The sequence below is a fragment of the Phyllostomus discolor genome, chromosome 12 (genome assembly GCF_004126475.2).
Source record: "Phyllostomus discolor isolate MPI-MPIP mPhyDis1 chromosome 12, mPhyDis1.pri.v3, whole genome shotgun sequence".
In the NCBI taxonomy this organism is placed as follows: Eukaryota; Metazoa; Chordata; class Mammalia; order Chiroptera; family Phyllostomidae; genus Phyllostomus; species Phyllostomus discolor.
Genome location: NC_040914.2, coordinates 24,334,480 through 24,356,879, shown reverse-complemented (window position 1 = coordinate 24,356,879; position 22,400 = coordinate 24,334,480). Strand labels below are relative to the sequence as shown.

General features: G+C 42.5%; 1 pseudogene; it reads left to right on the top strand.

The window, feature by feature from the left end:
• The window catches only part of LOC114510665, a 63,623-nt pseudogene that overhangs the window by 340 nt on the left and 40,883 nt on the right, over positions 1-22,400 (top strand).

Genomic DNA, 22,400 nt, shown 5'->3' with positions numbered 1-22,400 from the left:
GAGAAAGTCAGGGTGTGCTTGCTCCCCCTCCAGCAGCTAGTTCTGGGGTTCCTCAGCCCAGGGCCCTGTCCCTGCAGAGTCTGAGGCAGCAATAAATGAGAGGACCTAGGGGGTTTTCACGGACAGGACACTCAGGAGCCCCTGACACCAGCACCTCCCCCATGCACCCTGGGTCCCCAGCTGTTGGACTAGTGAGATCTCTCAGCTGTAGGGGAATAAGCTCATGAGTTCTATGCCTCCCACTAAATGCAGAACACACAACTCTTACTTATTTCTGGATGGAGACCGCTTTCATCCCTCATCCTGAACTCTCAGGTACAGCTCCTATCAAAGTTACTCAGAACAAGCTCTGAATCCAGAGATCCCAGCAGGCTGAAATGATCCAAGGAGGAGACAGGCACCTGGCAGACTACAGTCCAGGCTCATGACATGACTGTGTGAAAGTGACAGTCTGAGAAGTGGGGCATCGGGGAGCACAGACCCCAGGAGGGAGGCTCATGTTTCCCCAAGTCCTCACTCACACCCTCATTTCATGATTTTCAGGGGCAGCCAACAGTATCAGCCTATCGCAAAACAAGTCAGACCCCAGGAGTCGGGAGTGGGTGAAACTCTCAGTTATGGTGCTGGGTACAGAGGGTCAGGTCCTGCCAGATGGAGGCAGGTGTCCTGTGTGGACAATCAAGGCCCTAGGGTGTCTTTGGTCTCCTCTCACCTCTGTGACTTTTTTGTCCACATTTCCTAACCTTCTACTCCCAAGACTGCACAATGAAGACTCTCATCTGAATGGGCGTGGCTGTATTGGTCCTGGTGGTCCTAAGGGAGCTGCTACTTCAGGCTCAGAACAGCAAGAAAAGGACCCACACTGCAGCCAGAACATGAGCACAGAGGGGACAGGGTACTGTTCAGAGTTGGGGAGCTGTGGAGCCCATCTGATGACCCACAAGTTGGTGAAGGACAGTCTGGACCACAGGTGGGGAAACTGTCTGCTAATGTGTCCAGGGAGGAGAACAAGTTTTGGGTGCAGGGAGTGTCTCAGTGCAGCTCTGTACACTGCACTGAGAGTGCAGCTCTGTACAGGGCTCCTCCCCCATTAAATGTCTGTTTTATCTCTTTATCTTTGCCGACTGTCTGTAATGACCCCCCTTGTTTTCTCACATGAGTGTCCTCCCACATGGCTGTATTGAGTACGCACATCAAAAACCTCATGCTCTCTTCCACTGTTCTGTAATAAAATGTTCTTTATTTCTAATCACATTACCAGATGAGCATTATTGAATCTATATCTCATCAGTTCACAGGGTTAACATGGACTCAATAGCTGATTAAATGAACTATGTCAGATAGATTCAAACCAATGCCGCCACCCTCTCTGTTCCCAAAGTCCTTCCCATCTCCGTGAGATGCCCTGTGTGTCATTTCCCCAGAAATGTCATCCCTTGAAGGGACAGCCTGGAGGTGTGCTGCTCTGAAAACACACGTTTAGAGAGTTCTGACTGGTCATGTTTGCCAATTACTGTGGTGTAAATTATCCCTTCATGACCAACTCAAAATTCCAATGTGACTTCACTGAGTGCAGAGTTGGGAGATGGCAGAGTCATCATCACCACCAAGTAAAAGCTATGTGCCCCACACTTCCCCACACGCTCTCTGTTGACCTGCATTTCATCATATTATAGAGATGATGATCATTCCTACTGCAGTGTGAGGGCACAGTGTCAGTGAAATTGTGACAACAGAATCCCAGATATTCACAGAAGAATTAAAAAAAAAAACAATCTGAAAACAAATGGGCTCAGAATTCAAGTATACTTGTGGTGGAGATAAAAATTACTTCAACTGTTTGGAGAGTACATTGGAACTATCTATGTAAGAGGAGGGGACACAGAGTTATGACCATAACATACACATGGTGGAGAAGCTGTATATGCAGGCACCAGTTACACTCACAAGAACATGGACCAGTGTGACCCTCATAAAGCAAGCACATGTCACAAAACCCCATGAATAAAAAAGAAAAATGGGTGGTATTTGTTCACCATGCCCTACTGCATGGCAGTGCAAAAGCACAAATTAAATCACCAAAATAATGCATGTTAACCTTCAAACATGCTGGTGAGTTAATGAAAGAGGACTCTCAAAAGAAGGGAGGCAGGGCCGTTCCATTATGCAACCTTCAGAAAGAGATACCATTTGTCACTCAGGCAGAGACACCTAAGGGAAGCCCTATGAACAAAAGTAGGAATGGATCCCTTATGATCTGTTTAGAAGTTAAACACAGTGCAATGTTGAAGGTTTTTCAAATGTTCTTTGTGACTTTCAATAGGTGACTCCTAAGTCCAGTTGTCATTATAGGAAACACTGTCTTTCTATTTGGTGACTTCTCTATATCTTCACACAATTTAGTGAGCTGTCATGAAGTAGGGTGGTAAAGTCCATGGGCTAACCTAGGCAGTGCACTTCCTAAAAATGGCTGTTGATGTGTTAGAGAAAACATGTCATGTTGGCAATATGGTTGCCTCCAAACATGATCAGCACCTGCCCTACCAACTGCACTAAGTCCAGCCAAATGAGGAGTCCCTGCTTTAAGCAGACACTGGATCTCAGAAGACACCCTGTGCATCACCACCTGACATGCAACTGACCATGTTAAATGTCCACAGCAGCTTCTGATCCCACGTTGCTCCACCCATCTGGATGTTTGTAGGTCACCAATGTGGAGGTGTGGGTTATTTCACAGAATGGGGTTTAGCTCCATCAGACACTCATTTGGGATCACACAGGTTTTGACTGCAGATGAACAGGTCTCAGGATTCCTCATCTCTTCCTGGAACCCACTAAGGAGGACTCAGGGGAAGGCAGCAGTGGGCAGGAGATGCCAGACATTGAGGTCAGGCTTGACTTCATTCCATTCCATATGGAAACTTCCTGGATGCCTGACTTTGAAAAACAGACTCAGTGTCAATAAGACCCATAGTGGTTGACAAATGGTGTTGGATAAATGAATGTACAAAAAAATGCAAAAGAATGAAGATGGATATGTACTACACACCCCACACCAAAATGATCCAAAATGGATCAGCATAACAGCTAGTATTACAAAACTTAGGATAAATGGGTAAACCATCATGAGTGTGGGCTTACTTACATTGTCTTAGAAATGACACCAAAAGCACAATAAACAAAAAAAATGTTAGATTTTATCAAAATAATAATGTATGTGAATCAAAGAACACTATCAAGTGAATGAAAAAAATGACATACAAAACTGAAGAAAATATTTACAAATTATATCTGATAATGATCTGGTCCAGCATACCTAAAGCATACTTATAACTCAAACACACACACACACAAAAGAAAAGAAATCCAACTCATAAAAGTGGTCAAAGTACTTGAGTAGGCATTTCCACTAAAAAGATATTCTGCAAAGAAGACAAGCTCTGTAAATGGAAAAATGAGCTCAGGAAAACATGCTCCCCCATGGTCAGTCATTAGGAGAATGGCCATGAAAATGACAGTGACCAATGTCAGCAAGATGGGGGCGAGATAAGAAGTCTCGGCTCTGCTCACCACAGAAGCCACAATTTAACCACCATCCAGGACACAAAACTACATTCACACTCTGAGGTGAAGGTGTGAAGTCCCAGCACCAGCATCCCATGGAGTAAAAAACTCAAGAACAATCATATTGAAAAGGATGAGAAGAACACCTTCAGTGTACCCCCATCGGCCCTCCCACCTGCAGGTCTCTGCACAGAGAAACTCCTTCCACCTGCAATTTCTCCTGTTGGTGCTGGGAGGATGGAAGCCTCCTCCCCACAGCCTTTCCATCACTGCCCAAGGGCCACCCTCTGCCTGGCTGAGGGGTCTGCAGGCTGGATCCTCTGGGGGCAGCTGAGAACAAGAAAATGGGGAGGGTTCAGGGTAAGTGATGTGTGGGTCTCAACAGCCAGCCCAACCACAGACCCTGCAGCTGGTGCTCAGTTCCTCAAAAATTGAAAATAGAACTTTCTTTATTGAATTATATGTTATTGTTTGTGCTATTACAGTTGTCCCAAGTTTTTCCCTTTGCCCCCCTCCACCCAGCACCCCCCAAGTCCCTCAGGCAGTCCCCACACTGTTGTCCATGTCCATGGGTTATGCATGTATGTTCTTTGGCAAGTCTGTTCCCTAGGCTGGACTTGACATCCCCAAGACTACTCTGTAACTATCAATCTATCAGTGTGCACAGCTTAGAACTTTTATAGGATCCAGCACTTTCACTGTGAGTTTCTATTCAGAGGACATGAAGCCAGGATCTCAAAGAGATATCTGCACTTCCAGGTTCACTGCAGGGTTATTCACCACGGCAGAGACATGGAAACCACCTCACTTTTCCACCAGTGGATGATGGATAAGGTAGCTGTGGTATATAGATACACAATGGAATACTCTTCAGCCATAAAAAGCAGGAAGTGCTGCCATTTGAAAAAACACGGATGCACCAGAAGGGCATTTGCTGAGTGACATGAGCCAGACACAGTGAGGTAAATCCTGCATGATTTCCCTTATATGTACAATAAATATTTTAGAGATCTGAACTCAAGTAAAATAGGGGAGAGTGGTGATTACCAGAGGCTGAGAGTTGGGAGAAGAAGAAAATATTGGTCAATACAAGTAAACTTTATGTTATATGGTAAATACACTCTGGAGACCTAATGTACAGAGTGTTGGTCATAGTTCAAAATAATGAGTTATACACTGGAAATTTTGTGTGTTCTCCACACACACACAGAAAAAATGGAAACTGTGTGAGGTGATGTATATGTTAACTATTTCAAGTGTGGTGCTCTTTTCAGAGTGTACATATATACCAAAACACCAAGATGTGCACTTTAAATATACACAATTCCTGTTATTATTCCTCAAAAAGCTGTGGGAAAAGAAAAAAATTCTGGTTAAATAATATGTCATTTTTCTTTCTCTGTCTGAATTATTTCACTTGGCACAATGAGTCTATGAACATTCATGTTGTCCCAAAGGGCCAGAATTTATTCTTTTTAGCCTGAGTAATATTCCACTGTATATATGTACCACTTCTTTATCTATTCATCTATTGATGAGCACCTAGGTTGCTTCCATATCTTAGCTCTTATAAATAATGCTGCAGTGAACATGGGGATGCATATATAAGGGTTAATAAGGTTAAATAAAATTCTAACCTTAGTTCCACAGCGACTCTAGCCTGAACCCAAGTTCTCAGCAACTGCACATTCACGTCACTTAGGAAGGCCATATACCATAGAGCAACTACAGGAGTTGTCATCTTTTCAGCATGTGAGAGCTGTTGTAGACTCATGATGCCCAGAAAGGAAGAGTCCACATCCTTGTGGGGCTCACTCTGATGCAAGAGACCTGCAGGAAATGGTCATATTTAACTTCTGTTATGAGATGACCATCTCTAGTGACATGTGAGCAACAAGCTAAATGTCCTGGGATGTCTTATCATGTCTCAAATTCATAAAAATTTCTGCCATGTATAGTGCCCCACAAATTCTGAGACTACCACCCGCTGTTTGTGCATTTTTTTTTTTGCAACTACTATCTTCTGGAGAAAATCCAAACATCTGTTCTTAGCACGCAGTGCACCTGTGAATGTTGGCTTCTGTAGATCTCCCTGTCTTACCCTTTATTCCTTTACTTTCTAATTGAATCAGCATTTACAGAAACAACTCAGAGTGCTACATACAATAAAAAATCCTGCTCAGCTCTTGAAGTTGGAATGTGCTGTTTCTCCACTGGACATATTCTTAGATTTCTAGAGCATTTTGGTACAGACATTACTTTCACTGCAGAGTCTCTTCCTCATGGTCTTAGTTACTCTGGTCCCCAGAGGCTCTGTGCCGCCACACTCAGATGCCCAACAGGCTGGCTCTCCATGCTCCATCATGCTGGACCACGAGCTTCACAAAGCAGCAGCAGGACAATTCTTGGGACTCTGTGATCCTGGCACAGGTCTCCCTGTGCACCCTTGTGGTGGGTCCACTCAGGGGTCTGTGGGACCCTGACAAGAACAAAGGTCATCCAGACCAAGGTGCCTCCAGCATGTTCCAACCAAAGGACACACCAAGCATTTTCCTCTCAGAGTCCACACCCCCCACCCCTGTCCCCAACACCACCCAATTGAACGAGGAGGTCTGCGAAGTAGCCAAGCTCCTGTCAGGTCCATGGCTTGTCCCCTGAGCAGAAGTTTTAAACAAACCTGGGACAAAAATCTTTTCCAAGGGTAGCCATTGAGGGAACCTCTCTGTCCATGTTCTTGGACCCCCAAGCTTTTTCTGGAACTTCGATCTGTTTTTTCATTTGGACCATATTTTTTTGTCTTAGCACAAGTGTTACATAGTAAGGGGCAGAAACTTAGGTATTTGCCAGGGCAGGACAACCTACATGGCCATATTGTGGTGCTGTTTGTCGCGGAGGTGTCTGAGAGGGAACAATGCTGTTTGCTCAGCTCTCAGTGGGCTTTCAGTCACTTTCTCTGCTACCCACAAGCCAGTTGAGCCCTTCTGGTGCTGATTCTCAGGCAGATGGTTTTGTGTACATTCTAGGACCCTAGGAGTCTCTCCCACAGACTATCCTGTGAGGCTGAGAGTTTCTTCTGAGGTTTTGAGGCTCTCTCTTGCTGCACTGGAGCACTGGGTTGTGTAGTCTGTCTCGCTCCCCAGTTGTTTCTCCTGGTTTATCTGCATGCACATGTGGGACTGCCCACTTCACAAGCCGCTGGTTACCTCACCTGGTCCACCAGCTGCTGGCTGATCGAGTTCTCTAGCTACCACCTTGCTGTGAGTCCTCTCTGCCCCAGCTTCCCATCTCTGCCCCTCCTAGAGGTCTGGATGAATGTTTCTTTTTGAACTTCTTGGTTGTTGGACTTCCATACAGTTTGGTTTTCTGGAAGTTCTGTTTATTTGTTGTTGTTGTTGTTGTTGTTGTTTTTAAACTCATTGTTGTCCTTCTTTTGGCTGTGGAAGGAGGCAAAGTGTATCTACGTATGCCTCCATCTTGGCCGGAAGTCCCCACCCCACCAGGGATGTCTTGTGCTCTGAGCTTTGCTGAATCCCTATAGTGATCACCGTGGCTCCCCCACAGGCTTCAGTAAAGGTACAAAATTAACCTCCATGCAGCACCTGAGCCCTGAGGTGAGGGGATCCACACGCAATGTGAATGCTCTCCTTTCCCTGGACACAAGTAAGGGCTCACAGTCTGCCATGCTGAATACGAAACAACCATGTTGACAGAGGATAGTTCATAGGAAGAGGAAGCCCCAAATATGGAGCTCACCTTGGAAGACATATTTGGCAGAACAGTGTTTCTGTGTCATTTGAAATCTGGCTCCACAGTCCAGTGAAGAGCAGGCTCACCTGTCGGCTACAGGACTGACTGGGAGTGAAAGGGAAGTCCTGAGTGACTCCCCCCAGAGCAGGGTAACCAGATGCCCCAAAAGTCTGAAGAAAGAAAACCCTTTCACACAGTCCATGGGGAGCAGACCACACCGACAAGGGCAAGTTTATTACCAGCTGCCCAGAGACAGAGTCTTGCTGACCCCTCCACCCATCTCTTCTAAATCATGACGCCACTTTACTTTGACCCCATTTCACATTTTTGTTGGTTTATTTGCCTGTTTTCTAGAAAAGGTATTTGGGATCTGTAACTGTTTTTGGAAGATGTGGATAATCTTAACATCGTTTCTTTTCCCTTCCTTTGTTGTAAAAGAACATTTGAACAAACCCACCCAGTGCATCCTGTCCAGGAACAGCAGGGCTTGTGTTTGGGGACTGACCAGAGCCCTGAGCTTAGGACCCAGCACCCTGTGACCCAGAAACTCATCCCAGCTTGGGTGACAGGCCCTGCTCAACAGTGTGTTGTATGAAACTTGAGGAAAAGTGCACACAATTCTGGGGCTTGAGTAATTTCATCATCACAGGCCATTATGGAAACTTACTGTCCCTGACAGTGTGCACTCCAGTACCTTGTCAATGATGAGTGACACTTTCAAAAATGACAGTGTCCCTTATAAGGTCACTGTGGTTTGCTCTCTGCTCACTCACACAGGAAAGCCGACAGAGACAACTGTCCGCAAACCCCGCTGTTGTTATTCTAATGTCCATACCACAGAAAAGGCAAGCTTGCTGTTTCCTGAACATGGGTGCAGGCTTGGGGGTGGAGGTGAGTGCATCTGGGTTTCTGTCTGTGTTTGTGAGCATGGGTGTGTGGGGAATCAGGGTGTGAGTTCAAGCACAACCAGGCAGACGTTCATGGGAGAGCATGGCTCTCTATCCAGGGGACCATGTGGGTAGGGAGGCCCTGAGCTGATGCTTTAAGATACCAAGCCTAGAAAATGGCCTTTGCTGTCAGATACTGTCACCCCCTTCTCTAACCCAGATCCTGGCATCCTGGGCTGCACTGCATGGGGGACCATGAATGGACCCCATACAATGCCTTGAAAACACAGTGACACTGTGGTGAAAATATGACTAGGGTGCCCTGGTTCCACCTCTGCCTGGCTCCACTGTAGGAAACCCCCTGTAGCTTTATTCCTTTAGAGAACAGGTTGGTCCTGGATGGGTGGGATGTCCCTCACAAAACCATGTCTTCCCTCCTCTTACCTCCTGGATATCTGGCCCCTGGGCAGGTGTCTGGCAGGCTGCAAACAGATTGGAAGGCATTAGCTTCAATAACTTTTTAAGATTAGGCTCTGGCTGGTGAGGCTCAGTGGACTGAGTCGGTACTCAGTCCCTTTGAACTAAAGGGTCTCTGGTTTGATTCCCAGTCAGGGTATGTGCCTGGGTTGTGGGCCAGGTCCCCAGTGGTGAGGGTGGGGGACAAGAGACAACCACACATTGATGTTTCTCTCCCTCCCTTTCTTGCTATCTTCCCCTGTCCCTAAATATAAATTAATAAAAAAAAAAAGATCTTTTTAAAAACAGAATAGTTAATGAGCAATATATACGTTTTAGCTGTAAGTTCAGCTCAACATGTCAGGGTTGGAGGTAAAGAAGAAAGGTTAATGGAGTGAGGCAGGTATGAAGTCAGTCGTGTTCCCCAGACTCCCCCAGCTGGCTCTGCACCATGTGGTCAGACGTCTACAGTCTGCTCCCTGCACCGTGAGGGACTCTGTCGTGATCACGTGACCCTGTACTGTGGTCTGAGTCTGATCCTTCCTTCACTGGACGAGGTTTATCTGCTTTTCAGGTTCTCAAACCTCCAACATCTCCATGTAAATCCAAATGGTCGGTTTCCTTCCCCCCATACCTCAAATAGGGTGAATTCTGACCTCACTTTTGGGGGGAGCTGGTATCACTGGAGTATAAATAGGGGAAGTGAGAGCAACAGAGGAAGCAGGCTCAAGGGTCCTTCAGCCATTCAGGATGTGATATTGCAACAATTGGTATTTAAAGCGTGTGTGTGTGTGTCTGTGTGTGTGTGTGCGTGCGCTGACTGCCTTCTAATAAAAACACTCATGAATATCATCTTGTCTGAATACTGAAGACTGTCCAGAGGTTGAAGAGGAGAGTGAACCCCAGCATCAAAGGTGCTCTGAAGAAGCAGAAATGAACCAAATGGTTCACCTCAAGGAGAGGGAGAGAGAAAGAGCCCATGTCTCACAGAGACACAGAGTCAGGTGGAAACAGTGTGAGATGCAGCCCCTCTGTTCCAGGGCCAGGAGGGAGCGCTGAGTTCTCCTGTGGGAGCAGAGTGTTTGCACAGACTCCAGGCTCATCCCTGCCCCTCTCCCTGGCTCTCTGTCATGAGGGCTCCTTGAGGTCTGCAGTCAATGAGGCAGAGAGGGAAGGTCACCCTTCTCGTCCCCAAGGCAGTGGTCATATCCACCACCTGCCTGGGTTCTGAGCTCTAAGTCCTCACTCCCTTCTCCTGTTCACCATTCACATATGAGTCTAACTTCATTTTCAAAATCTGTCCATTTTCTACTAAAAATTCTTTCATGGTCCTCATAGTCTTCAGAGCAAATCCAGACAATTCTTGCTGAACTGAAAACTATTCATGATCATCCAGATGTGACCCTCCATCCTCAGTTCACCCTTCTGTTTCCCTCAACAACACACATGCAATTACTTGTGAGAACACACAGTCACAGGCACATGCACTTACACACACACAAATCTATACACATATAAATTCACATACACACGCGCTCAGACCCAAACACGCACATTCACATGCATACACATGTTTACACTATCTACTCACACAGACTCACACACAATCTGCCACTCCACACTTCTCTCTTTTTTTCATATAGGCTGTTCCAGAGTCATGTAGACCCAGTAATCACTCCAAGCCCCCAGAGGTAGTCACAGAACGAGAAATACCACGGGGCTAGCATCTTTTTATTTCTCTTCTCTGAATGTGTTCATGACTGCAAGGGGTATGTGAGAATCAGGTGATATATTCAGGAAAGATATTTATGGAACATAGTTGAAGACACACTGTTGGAGTTCAGCAAATACTGATATTTTCTTTCTCTTAACAAATAATGCATGTCTCCAGTCCTTTTGTGACACAGGGCACACAGGACTTTGATAACACAAGCTGTCCATCACAGTCCATTCCTCACATACTCCCCTTGTCCTACTGATGTGATCCAACATCCATGCACGATGGACAGCACTCACATGACCAGCCACCACCTCAACCTCTCCAGCTCCATTCTGGACAGTCTCCATGACTCGAGGGTTCTCTGGAATGTTTCTTCCTGTCTAGAATATTCTCTAATTCACCTGTTTAGTTTCCACCACTTCAAACACCCATTCCCCCAACCACAGTTGTTCTAGTCATGGTCTCCAATTATGCTTATATTTTCACTTATTTCTCCTTTGCAAATAATTTAACTAAAATAGTAGCTTTAGACTTCCCATAGTCTTCTAATCAGAGTTTTAAAAAACAGGAAGTGAGTCTCCTGGATCACAGATGTATTTCTGGGCCTGGCACAAATACCTGGCAGGGAGTAGGTGATCACTAATTATTTGTTCCTTGACTAGTCAAAGTCTAAAACTCTATTTCACTTGTGGAGGGCTGAGAAAAGTAAGTGATTGTCCTACTTACAGCAAGGCAATCAGAGTTGAACTGAGGACCAGAGCCTGGGTCCCACCCTCTCTGAGCAGGAGCAGAGACAAGGCAGAGGATCCTGGCAGTGAGAAGAGATCCCAGATCTGAGCCGAGCATCTCCTGAAGGGTGAAGAGAACCCTGAGCCCTCATCATGGAAAAACCCAGAGCCAGGCCCAGGGTGGGGCTGTCCCCTTGCTGTGGGTCCACATGGGTGGGAACCAAGAAGGGTGGCAGCAGCCCCTGACTCACCACATCCTGTACATCTCTTTCAGGCCCAGTGTCTTGCCCACCTACAGAGTGGGAGCACTCAGAGTGGACAGCATGATGTCCATCCTCCCTGCTCTTCTCTGCTTTGGTCAGTTGTGGGGACATGGGGATAGGGCAGCAAGAGAGACTGGGGAGGCTACACTGCCTTGTTTGTAGAGAATTTCAGCTTCAGGAAGGTCCAGACTCTCTTTCAGGGCTGAGTGTGAGTCAAAGGAGATGGCAGGGGATCTGTCCCCAAGCTCCATGCCCCATCCCTACTTCAGCCCTGGGGCTGAGGATGCTTCCTCCACTCAATGTGTATTTTCTCTCCCTGCCATGGCTCCCTTCACTCTCAGCCCTGTGATATGAGGGTCCACCCCCCATGGTGCTTTGGGTCCACGCGTCTAAAACCTCATGCCCTCCTCCAACTTCTCCTAATACAATTTTTTAAAATTTCTAATAGCAACATTACCAGATGAATATTATTGAGCCTTCAACAGTTCAGTTCACGGGGCTTGACATATATTCCATCACTGAATAAGTGAGGAAAATGAGACACACGTACAGAAAATAAACCTGCCAGGCTCTCTGGACCCCACAATTCTTTCTCTCTTCCCCAGGTGTCACCAGTCTCATTTTTGCAGAAATCTCATTACTCGGGATCAATCCACTGGCATGTGAAGGGACAGCTTGGAGGAGTGTTGCCTTGGTGTAAAACACTTTCAGAATGCTCTCATGGGTGGTTTTTGGGGATGTCTGAGTGTCAATGGAATGCAATGTGAATCAGCCACAAGAGCGAAGGAAATCCAGGCTTTCATGAGAGCACTGATGGAACCTTAGGGCACTATGCTAAGTGAGATCCATTGGGAAGATAAAGAGAAAGACTGAATCATCTCATGAATATGTGGAATCCAAAGAGTCCAAACATGTAGAGCCCTGGCTGGCATAGCTCAGTGGATTGAGCTTGGGCTGTGAACCAAAACATCGCAGGTTCGATTCCCAGTCAGGGCACATACCAGGGTTGCAAGTCACGGCCCCCAGCAACTACACATTCATGTCTCTCTCTCTCTCTCTCTCTCTCTCTCTCTCTCTCTCGCTCTCTTTCTCCCTCTCTTCCCTCTCTAAAAATAAATAAATAAATCTTTTTTTTTTTTAAGAATCCAAACATGTAGAAACAGAGGGTGGAATGGTGGTGACCACAGGGAGTGAGGGGAAAGGAGAGAAGTTGGTCAAAAAGCATCCACTTTCAGTTATGAGATTAGCACATCCTGGGACCTCACGTACAGCCTGGTGAGTACAGTTAACCAGACTGTGTGATGGACTCGGAAGTTGCTAAGAGAATGTATCTTAAATGTTCTCATCACAAAAAAGTGATAATTATGTGACTCATAGGTATTTTTGCTCATACCTCTTTTTTATATTTTATTGTTATTCTATTATGGTTGTTCTGATTTTCCCCACTTTGCCCTCCTCCTCCCACTCCATGTACCCCCGACTCCCATTAAAGCTACGAAGTTATCATATTATAACATTTAAATGTATCAAATCAACATATTGTCACCTAACATTTTTCTCAATTATATGTCAGTAAAGCTGGAAAAAATTATCCACAGGCTTTATGTAAAAACAAGTTACCTAAAAAGCTGGAGAAGTAATGGGGCTGACCATAGCAAGTGTTGGAAAGTTTAGAATGTATCTACATATGTCCTCATTTATCTACTATCTGTGTGTCTATGTATCTGTGTGTGCTTATACATATAATATAATATATATTATATATAAACATTATGTATTTATATATACTATATAATAAAAATATTCAATAAATATACAAATATATATTTTATATATAATATATAAATTAAATATATTTTATACACAATATATAAATATGATATATAAATATGTGAGTATGTAAACATATAAATATGTTTTATATATAATGTTAACATATATAATATATGTGAATATATGAATATATACATGCGTGCTTGTATATAATATATAAACATATCAATATAACATACATAAATGTATAAATATATTTTATATATTATGAATGTATTAATATGAAATATAAATATTTAAATAATGTAGAAATGTATATGTAATATAATATATGATGTTTAAGGGAAGGAAGATGGCGGCTTTGCTCTAGGCAGCGTTTTTCTCGGTTTCTGTGAAGAGGAGGGAAACTCGTGGATCAGTGGAGAGGCAGAGTAAGTGGACTGGGTTACTGAATCACTTTTGAAAGCAGGACATCGGGGATTATTGCGATCACTGGAAAACCAGACGGTAGGGAGGCTGCTTCAGGACAAAAGGGACCCGGGGATCAGCGGGGGGGTCTGGGGGTGTGCAGTCCCCAGGCCCAGTGCTCCAGGGTCTGCCTCAGGGCGCCCAGGAGAGGGGAGTCGCTGCTCCCTCCCCCGAATACGGGGATTGAGCAACTCCAGGGGAGAACGTGTTGCTTGAAGGAAGAGATTGGCCAGTTGGTCTGGGAAAAAATTGCCCAGGGACTGTGAACACCCACCCAGAGACCTGGGAGAAGTGAGGGGCCCCAGCCAACACACCGCCCCTGGTCAGGAAAGGCGCCAACACCCCTGACCCGGTTGGGGTGCGGATCGGTGGGAAACAAAGAGCTGGGAAGAACTCCACTCGCGCCCCATCAGGAAGCCTGACCCGCACTCACTGTGAACCCAGAAGGGTCACTCGCTCCATCGCGGAGCCTGTCTCACGTTTGCTGTGAACTTGGAAGAGTAGCAGCGTGGCACTTAGGGTGATCCTAGAGCCCGAATCTCAAAAGTGTGATGGAGGGACACACACTTTTACGATTCCCAGAGAGGGTGCAGTGAATCCCAAAACGTCATGTGTGCCTTCTGAGATCATAGAGCTGGAACTCTGCAGGACCCCAGAGTCCGGAAGAACGCGGCAGTGAGCTCTAGAGAGCGAGTATGCTTGGGAGCGCCCAGGGTACCTGACAGTCTTCCTGAGATCTGACTGGGAAGAGAGAGAAGCATTTCAAAGGTCCCTCAGCCAGCTGAAGCCAGCAAGATCAGAAAAACTGGTCTGGCCAGTTAGAAACCAACAAGAGGTTTTTCTTATTTTGTTTGGTTTGGTTTGGTTTGGTTTGGTTTTTGTGGCTGTTGTTGGTTGATTGATTTTATCTTGTGTTTTATGTGACATTTTATTTTTCAATTCTTATTATTTTTATACCTCGCAATCCCTTGTTTCTCTTCCATTCATCCTAATATGATTCTTTCCACTCCAAATTTATCTCTCCTGCACTTCTTCTTCTGCTTTTCTTTCCTTTCTTTTTTTCAATCTTGCAAGTTACTGTAAATTTGTATTATCTTTTTCTCAATTTTCCGACATTTTTTATTGTAATAGTATTTGGGTATTCTTTTTCTTTCTGTATAATCTTCTTTGCTTGACTGGTTATACTGTCATTTGATAGGTTCCCCCTGATATCTCAGTCACAATGTGTTGATAATTTACTATTCTTCATCTGTGTTCCATTAATACACCTCTCAAGGTTCTATACTCTCTATTCTTGTTATCTAGATCTCATCAATTCTGTCATGATACTTTCACTTTACTATTACTGTTAATAAGACCTAGTTCACACACTTGTAAATACTACTCAATACCCCTCCATGATCTCAGCCCACCTTGCAATTTTCTGAACTATACTATTGTAGGGGTTGTCTCTATTCTTTTACACACTACTCCTATATACTAATCTTTAATCCAACCCTACCTTAGAATCTGACCTCCCACAGCCTCACAGCTTTCTAGATCCAACTAACAATCCTCTCATCCCCAATAAGAGTCTTACCCTCTTTCCATCCTTTCTAAAATGTGGATAGTGGGGTGGAGGATCATGGTTAACACTATAAGGAGCCAAAGGATAACCCATCTCTTCTCTACTGGCTGCTAATGTAAATATCATAGTAGATTGTATTGCTGTCTTAAACCATTCTGCTTTACTCCTCCAAATAATCACAAAAAAAGAGTAGGGGGAAGCTGTGAACACCAGGATACACGAAGGAGATTGCACCACTGAATCTCACAAATATTCTACCACAGAAGTTCACACCATAATTTCAGGGAATCAGAACAGATCAATTTAAGAAACAAGAAGAAAAAAGAAGAAACCCACGAACAATGAGAAAACAAAGAAACAACCCCCAACTGAAGGGAAATGAGGAAGCCTCAGGAAAAAATGCTAAATGAAATAGAGGCAACTCAACTATCTGATAGTGAGTTCAAAATAATGACTATCAGGAAGCTCAATGAACTCACAATGAGCTATCAGAAATTAGAGGCAAACTACATCAACCTCACTGCAAACTATATAAACATGAAAAAAAATAGAAACTCTCAACAAAGGTCAAGAGGAAATGAAGAATACAATTTCTGAACTGAAGAACACAATAGAAGGAATGAAAAGCAGGATTGATGAAGCAGAAGATCGGATTACCGAGCTGGAGGACAAAGTAGAAAACAACATCCAGAAAGAGCAAGAAAAGGGAAAGAGGCCCAGAAAAAATGAAGAGGGATTAAGAGAAATGCAAGACAATATGAAACGTAATAATATCCATATAATAGGGATACCAGAAGGAGAAGAAGAAGAGCAAGGGATCAAAAACCTAGTTGAACAAGTAATGAAGGAGAACTTCCCTAATTTGATGAGAGAAAAAGTCACACAAATACAGGAAACACAGAGAGTCCCAATCAAAAGGAACCCAAAGAGGCCCACCTCAAGACACATCATAGTTAAAATGGCAAAATTTCAAGACAAAGAGAGAATCTTAAAGGCAGCAAGGGAGAAAAAGGAAGTAACATACAAGGGAGCCCCAATAAGGCTAACAGCTGACTTCTCAATGGAAACACTTCAAGCGAGAAGAGAATGGCAAGAAATACTCCAGGTAATGAGAACCAGAGGTCTGCGACCAAGGCTACTATATCCAGCAAGGGTCTCAATCAAGATAGAAGGCCAAATAAGAAGCTTCCCAGACAAAAGCAGTCTAAAAGAATACACCTCGACCAAACCAGCTCTGCAAGAGATCCTAAAGGGACTGCTTTAAGGAAGGGAAGGAAAAGAGAGAGAGAGAGGGAGAGAGAGAGAGGGACACACGTACATAAAAGAAAACAAATAAGTGCCTATCAGTAATAACCTTAAATGTAAATGGATTAAATGCTCCAATCAAAAGACATAGAATAGCTGAATGAATAAGAAAAAATGACCCACATATCTGCTGTCTACAAGAGACCCACCTCAGGATAAAATACCTACACAGGCTGAAAGTGCAGGGCTGGAAACAAATCTTCCAAGCAAATGGACAGGAAAAAAAAAGCCGGGGTAGCAATACTCATATCAGACAAAATAGACTTCCAAAAAAGGTCCACAAAGAGAGACCCAGAAGGTCACTTCATAATACTCAAGGGAAGAATCCACAAAGAACATATAACTATTGTAAATATATATGCGCACAACATAGGAGCACCCAAATACATAAAGAAAATCTTAGAGGACTTCAAGAAAGATATGGACAGCAACACAATTATAGTGGGAGATTTTAACACCCAACTATCAAAAATGGACAGATCTTCTAAACAAAATATCAACAAAGATATTGTGGCATTGAACAATACCCTTGATGAAATGGACTTTACTGATATATACACAGCCCTCCATTCAAAAGAAGCTAAATATACATTCTTTTCAAATGTACACAGAACATTCTCAAAGATAGACCACATGAAAGGACACAAAACAAGCCTCAAGAATTTAAAAAAAAATTGAAATCGTACCAAGCATTTTCTCAGACCACAAGGGACTGAAGCTAGAAACAAACCCCAAGGAAAAAAAAACAAAAACACTCAAAATCATGGAGATTAAATAGCATGCTATTAAACCATGAATGGGTCAAGAATGATATTAGGGAAGAAATCAAAAGGTTTCTGGAAACAAATGAAAACAAACTCACAACAACCCAAAACTTATGGGACACAGCCAAGGCAGTCCTGAGAGGGAAGTTCATAGCGATACAGGCCCACCTAAAAAGGTTAGAAACATTCCAAACAAACAACCTAGCCCTACATCTACAAGAACTCGAGGAACAACAACAAAGACAGCCCAGAGCAAGCAGAAGGAAGGAAATAACCAAGATCAGAGCAGAATTAAATGACATAGAGACTAAAAGCACAATTCTAAGGATCAATGAATCCAAGAGCTGGTTCTTTGAAAAGATAAACAAAATCGACAAGCCTTTAAGCAGGCTCATCAAGAAAAAAAGAGGGAAGACCCAGATAAACACAATCAGAAATGAAAGAGGAAAGATTACAACAGATACGACAGAAATACAAAGGATTGTAAGAAATTTCTACAAAGAACTGTATGCCAAGAAATTCGAAAACCTAGGTGAAATGGACAAATTTCTAGAAAAATATAATCTTCCAAAACTCAATGAAAAAGAAGCAGAAAGCCTGAACAGACCAATAACGACAAAAGACATTGAAGCAGTAATAAAAAAAACTCCCAACACACAAAAGCCCGGAACCAGATGGTTTCACAGGAGAATTCTACAAAGCATTTAAGGAAGAGCTAACCCCTATCCTTCACAGACTATTCCAAAAAATCCAAAAAGATGGGAGTCTCCCAAACTCTTTTTATGAGGCCAACATCATCCTAATTCCAAAACCAGATAAAGACACAACAAAGAAAGAAAACTTTGCGCCCTGGCTGGCATAGCTCAGTGGATTGAGCACGGGCTGAGAACCAAAGTGTCGCAGGTTCGATTCCCAGTCAGGGTACATGCCTGGGTTGCAGGCCATGCCCCCCAGCAACTGCACATAGATGTTTCTCTCTCTCTCTATCTCCCTCCCTTCCCTCTCTGAAAATAAGTAAATAAAATCTTTAAAAAAAAAGAAAGAAAGAAAACTTCAGGCCAATATCACTGATGAACATTGACGCTAAAATCCTCAACAAAATACTGGCAACCCGCATCCAACAAAACATTAAAAAGATCATACTCCATGATCAAGTAGGATCCACTCCAGGGATGCAAGGATGGTTCAATATTCGCAAGTCAGTAAATGTAATACATCACATAAACAAAAGCAAAGACAAAAACCACATGATTATATCAATTGATGCAGAAAAAGCATTTGATAAGATACAGCACCCATTCATGATAAAAACACTCAGCAAAGGGGGAAATAGAGTGAGCATTCCTCAACATAATAAAGGTCATATATGAGACACCTTCAGCCAACATCATACTCAATGGCCAAAAATTAAAATCTTTTCCACTAAGATCAGGAACAAGACAAGGCTGTCCACTTTCACCACTTCTATTCAATATAGTACTGGAAGTTTTAGCCACAGCAACCAGACAAGAAAAAGAAATAAAAGGCATCCAAATCGGAAAGGAGGAAACAAAACTGTCACTGTTTTCAGATGACATGATAGTATACATAGAAAATCCTATAGACTCTACCAAAAAACTGCTTGACCTAATAAATGAATTTGGCAAAACAGCGGGATACAAAGTCAATATCCAGAAATCAAAGGCATTTCTGTACACCAACAAAGAAACAGCAGAAGCAGAGATCAAGGAAAAATTCCATTTGGAATAGCAAAAAGAAAAATAAAATATCTAGGAATAAACCTAACCAAAGAGGTAAAAGACCTGTATTCAGAAAACTATATGACACTCAGGAAAGAAATCAAGGAAGACACAAACAAATGGAAACGTATACCATATTCATGGATTGGAAGAATTAATATCATCAAAATGTCCATACTACCCAAAGCAATTTACACATTCAATGTCATTCCCATTAAAGTATCAATGGCATATTTCACAGACATACAACAAACACTTCAAAAATTTATATGGAATTATAAACGACCCCGAATAGCTGCTGCAATTTTGAGAAAGAAGAGTAAAGTAGGAGGAATCACAATACCCAACACTAAACTATACTACAAGGCCACTGTAATCAAAACAGCCTGGTACTGGCATAAAAACAGGCACATAGACCAATGGAACACAACAGAGAGCCCAGAAATAACCACAAGTCTCTATGGTCAATTAATATTTGACAAAGGAGGCAGCAACATTAACTGGAATAAAAATAGTCTCTTCAACAAATGGTGTTGGGAGAACTGGACAGCCACGTGCAAAAAAAATGAAACTTGAGCACCAACTTACACCATATACAAAAATAAATTCAAGGTGGATAAAAGACTTAAATATAAAATGTTACACTATTAAAATCCTAGAGGAGAATGTAGGTAGGAAAATCTCAGATATTTCACGCAGAAACGTTTTTACTGACATGTCCCCTAGAGCAAGGGACATAAAGGAAAGAATAAACAAATGGGACCTCATCAAAATTAAAAGCTTCTGCACAGCTAAAGAAAACAGTATCAAAATTGAAAGAGAACCAACTGTATGGGAAAACATATTTGCCAATGACACCTCAGACAAGGGTTTAATCTCCAAAATATATAAAGAACTTACAAGACTGCACTCTAAGAAGACAAGGAATCCAATTAAAAAGTGGGCAAAGGACTTGAACAGACACTTCTCCAAGGAGGACATACAGAAAATACAAAGACACATGAAATGCTGTTCAATATCGCTAGCTATCAGAGAGATGCAAATTAAAACCACAATGAGATACCACTTCACACCAGACAGAATGGCCATCATAAACAAAGCAACAAACAACAAGTGTTGGGGAGGTTGTGGAGAAAAGGGATCTCTAGTGCACTGTTGGTGGGACTGCAGACTGGTACAACCACTATGGAAAGCAGTTTGGAACTTCCTCAGAAAACTAAAAATGGATCTGCCTTTTGACCCAGCAATTCCACTGCTGAGACTCTATCCTAAGAATACTAAAACACCAATTCAAAAGAACCTATGCATCCCAATGTTCATAGCAGCACAATTTACAATAGCTAGATGCTGGAAGCAACCAAGATGCCCATCAGTGAATGAATGGATCAAAAAACTATGGTACATTTACACAATGGAATTCTATGCAGCAGAAAGAAAGAAGGATCTCCTACCCTTTGCAACAGCGTGGATGGAGCTGGAAAACATTATGCTAAGCGAAACAAGCCAGGCAGTGAAAGACAAATACCATATGATCTCACCTTTAACAGGAACCTAAATATCAAAACAAAGAAACAAGCAGAATATAACCAAAGACACTGAAATAGAGGGCAGGCTGACAGTGCCCACAGGAGAGAGTAGAGGGAATTTCAGGGGACAGTGGGAAGGGTTCACAGGAACAAACTTAAAGGACACATGGTCATAAACTAAGGGGAGGGTGGTAATGGGAGGGAAGTGGGGAGGCGTGGGAGGGGTGCTGGATTGGGAGTAAAAAGAAGAAAACTGTAATTGAACAATGATTAAAATAAAATTTAAAATATATATATATGATGTTTATAATATATAAATACTATGTATTATATAATATCATGTATAGTATAGTGTATGGTATATAACATATGATATATAGTGCACAATATAATCATATATTAATTATGTTTATTATATAATAGTGTGTAATATAATAAACATTATGTTATATGTTATACATTTATATTATATTATAATTGTTTACATGTCATGGCATTGTACACATTATATATTTATATATTCATATTTTATGTTGTACAGTTATATGATGTTATATTTATATCATATGTATAATATGTTTATATTATATTTATATTTTCATTATATAATTATATATAATTTAATTATATCTGTTATATTACTACATATTTATATATAATTATATAAGTTTATTTATATGTGAAATATATTTATATTTACTAATATTTTATATTTATAGTATATATAATATTCATCTGTCAATCAATTCATGTGATATCTGGAATCTAATAAAACTAATTTCTTCTGACCTAAGCGACCCACTTAGCTGTATTTTATTGTGGCAAACTTACCAAACTAAAAAATTCTCTCTCTTTCCTTTTCTGTCCTCCTCTCTCTCTCATAGAAGAAAATGGGCTTTGACTCATAGGTAAAAACATGATTTCAATAAAACAACAAAAAACAGACTTCATAGGTTTTCTTCTCTTCTAGAAATGCAGAATCAAGCTGTTTGCTTTATCTTTGGCAAGAGAATAAAATATGCATATGTTTTATAAAACCTAATAGATATTAGAAGAGAGAGACTTCATATTTCTTCTATGAATAAGTTGATATCCCTAACCATTTCCTACATCAGCTTGGCCCAGAAATATTGAATACTGTGAGCTAAGATGTTGTTATCACTTTCAAATGGCAGCAAACTATGTTAAAATCTATCTGTGACTATAGAGTTGAGGAAAGACAAATATCACAGCTTAGACACGAGAGGTGCTGAGTGATGTGGCTCAGGTCAGTCCCTCAGCACCTGCTATTTTTAGGGTAAGCAGAGCTGGTCCTCTTCCTGTGTGACTGGCACCTTGCACAGTACATACGGTGGTGTGGGGACGCTGCCCACCACATCCTGTCATTTTGATCTTGAGCTTCGCCTTAACAACTGAAAAACAAATCATCAAAAGCTCTGCTATAGCATTGTCCACTGAGACTTGGCGCTTTTTCCTAATGTAAGAACAGCACAAACCTGATACTGCAAAGTAAATCCACAAAAGTCATCACAGAATCCCCAAGCGAGGACAGCTCATCTACTGTCCAGAGGGTGTGCTGACCAAGACCGAGTCCAGCCTTGAAAAGCAGTGTGCACGTGTATCTAAGAGGCTTTCCTCAAAACCATGGACCACCTACGTCTCCCCTGATTCTGTCCTATTTTAAATGTGAATCCCAAGAGGTGGTGGAGGTTTCAGCACTGGGTAGTGGACAGCTCCTCCCCCGCATCTACAGCCCACCTAACTGTGTTTCTTTTCTGTTTCTGTGTGTGTGCGCGTGTGTCTGTGTGTCTGTGTGTTTCAATGTTTTATTGTTGTTTTATTACAGTTGTCCCAATTTTTCCTTTGCCTTCCTCTGCTCATCCCATCCTCTCT